The following is a 3,490-nucleotide window of genomic DNA, read 5'->3' as shown; positions in this document are numbered from 1 at the left end:
AGCACTCTCTGTTATTATTAAATCATCAACATATATAGAGAGTAATACTATATCCCCGTTTCTATCTGTCTTGGCATACAAATTACGATCATTTTTCTTTTGTTAAATCCTTGTTGAAAGAAGAATTTGTCGATTTTCTCATACCAAGATCTGGGTGCCTGTTTTAGCCCATATAAGGCCTTTTTTAACTTGCATACGAGATGTTCTTGTCCCTTCTTTACAAATCCTTTTGGTTGAACAAAATAAATCTCTTCTTTTAAGTCACCATTTAGAAAATCTGACTTCGCATCTAATTGATGTAGCTTCCAATCATATTTAGTTGCCAATGCTGTCATTATTCTAATTGTATTCATTTTTGCAACCGGAGCAAATGTATCTTCATAATCTATACCTTCTTTTTGTGAATAACCTTTTGCAATCAATCTTGCCTTATACTTGTCTATGCTACCACTTGCATTAAATTTTGCCTTGTACAACCATTTTGATCCTATAGGAATTTTATTTTCTGGTAATTTTGTTAATTCCCAAGTTTCATTTTTCATTATAGAGTCATATTCTTCTTTCATAGCTTCCATCCATTCTTTATGATTTTTATCTTGTTCATAATTTAAAGGCTCAAAAAGATTTATTACTTGAGACATTAAGACATAATATTTATATCTAATAGGGGTCTGAATCTGTCGTGTTGACCTTATTAGAGGTTCATTACATTGTGGAGTACCTTCTCCTCTTCTTCTTCTCTGTGGAGTGCCTTCATCACTTCTTTGTGGACTTTGACTCCTTGACATGCCTTTTGGAATGTCCATGTGTTCTTGAGCTTGAGTTAATTCCACAAAGACTTATTCTTCCTTAAAGCTATCATAAGGAGGCTACCATACATTATGTTCATCTTCTTTTATTTGTTTATCTGCATGCTCATGACATATAACATCTCTACTTGCAAAGACCTTGTGAGTACTTGGATCATACATTTTATATCCTTTTTTATCAGTAAAATATCCAATAAAAATGCATTTGATGGCTTTGGCATCTAACTTTCTCCTATCTTGTTGAGGAATATGAGCAAAGGCCTTGCATCCAAATATCCTTAAATGACTAACTTTAGGTTTAAAACCATAAATTGCTTCAAATGGTGTTTTGTGCTCAAGATACTTAGTAGGGCTTCTATTTTTAAGATATATAGCTGTATTAATGGCTTCAACCCAAAAACTATTAGAAAGTCCTTTACTTTTTTACATACTATGAGCACATTCAACTAATGTTCTATTCTTTCTCTCATCTACTCCATTTTGTCGAGGTGTATGTGGTACTGTAAATTGTTGCATAATTCCATTTTGTTTGCAATATTTGATAAAAGCTTCTGAAGTGTACTCACCACCTTTATATGATAGAAGAATTTTAATTCTCTTTCCTGTTTGCTTTTCAACCATACTCTTGAATTCTTTAAAGTATTCAAACACATCACTTTTATTTCTTATGAAGTACACTCAGGTGCATCTTGTGCTATCATCAATAAATATAAGAAAGTAATATGCTCCACCAAGTGACTTAGTTTACATTGGACCACATACATCAGTATGCACTAGTTCAAGTATTTCACGTTTTTTTCTATTTTCATGCATAAGAAATTCTTCCCTATGTTGTTTTCTTAGTGCTCAACCTTCACATTCAAAGTGTTCTCCCTTAATATTTGGAATACCTTTTACCATCAATTTCTTTTGTAGTAATATTAGGTCATTATGATTTAAGTGTCCATACATTTGATTCCAAAGCTCTATATTTGACATGCTTGTTGATGCCAAAGCTTGATTCCCATTCTTCATTACATCCAACTTGTATAATCCTCCAACTCTCGTTCCTTTTGCAACAACTTTGTAGTTGTCATGCACATCCTTTACTAAACAATGTGCTTTCACAAATTCAACTTTTAAATGTTTATCTGTAATAGTTGAGACTGAAATTAAGTTTGTCTTTAATCCTGGAACATACACCACATTTTGAATTTTTTTTTCTTGTCCATTAGGCATCATAACACTTATGTCACCATATCCTTTAATTTCATGTGATCTATTATCTCGTAAATATATGTTTCCACCATTATTAATCTCATGATAAGTATCAAACCAATCTCTTTTGCATGACATGTGTATTGATGCACCAGAATCTATAAACCAACATTATCATCATCAGTTTCTGCAGATAAAGCAACATTGGACACAAACAATTTAAGATTGCTAAAATCACGAATAATTGCTTCATCTCTATCAACATAATTTCCTAAATGCCTTCTTTGTTTAAATTGATTAGACCTTCTTTTCATGCAATTCTTAGCAAAATGACTAGGCTTTCCACAGTGATGACACACATCATCTCTACCTAATTTGGCATTTGTCCTTGGTCAAGGTGTACCTTGAAATGATTTCATCTATGGCATTTTTCCTCTATTTTTCTCCCACTGTTTTCCTTTGAATGATTGCTTCCTTTTAGCCATCAATGCTAAATCTAAATTGGGAGATTTCTGTTTAAGGATTCTTCTCCATTCTTCTTCCTGCATAAGTATACTTACCAAATCATCAAAAGTAGGAGCCTTCTCTCTAGCTGAAAGACCAGTGATAAACATTTGATATTCATCAAGCATTCCATTTAATGTCACAGTAACCAAGTCTGTGCTAGATATTGTTTCACCAATATCACCTAATTTATCCTTTAGATCTTTAATTCTAGAAATAAAATTACTTACACTTTCATTTTCTTCCATCTTAATTGAAAGAAGCTTACTCTTTAAATACAATATTTGATTTGTAGTCTTCATCTCATACAAATTTTTGAGAGTGTACGATGTCTCCTTGGATGTTTTGCACTCTCTAATGTGTGGAATGATGTTGTCCTTAACAGACATCTGCAAAAGCACCTTCGTTTTGTTTTCCTGTCACTCTCAATCTTGAATTGCAGCATCTGTGGCTTGAGGGGACACTGGCTTGACTTCAGCTCTAGACACAATCGTCCATATATCGTAGTCTTTCATCAAATTTTGCAACTTAAACTTCCAATTTGCATAATTTTCACCATCTAGCTTGTTAGAATCTGGTAGATAAGACTCTGCTAATAGATTTGCCATAATATAAATCTTATGGATCCTCCAACCAATAACTTTAATGACTCCTTAATCACAAATATAATTTCTCAAGCAGAAGTCATAAAGTTATATTGAACTTCACAAATAAAAAATATTATTGAACAATGTGTCTCCCTCCTCCTTTTTAAGTTATATATATAATTTTTATAATAACAATCAAAATATGATTTCATAAAAAAACCATCAATCTTTCTTAACAACCACAAATATTAAAAAAAATTAGGAGGTCATTCATTAATCAACACCAAACAACACTTTTCACTTAATTGCAAACTTCCATGAAACTTAAGAGCCCAACCTCCAAACAACTACCACAAATGTATTTTTATGACCACTATTCACTTTTTTTTTACT

Source organism: Pinus tabuliformis, chromosome 1_2 (assembly GCF_031772625.1).
Source record: "Pinus tabuliformis cultivar Carrire ecotype Pingquan chromosome 1_2, CPIR1, whole genome shotgun sequence".
Lineage (NCBI taxonomy): Eukaryota > Viridiplantae > Streptophyta > Pinopsida > Pinales > Pinaceae > Pinus > Pinus tabuliformis.
This window is presented reverse-complemented; position numbering follows the sequence as displayed.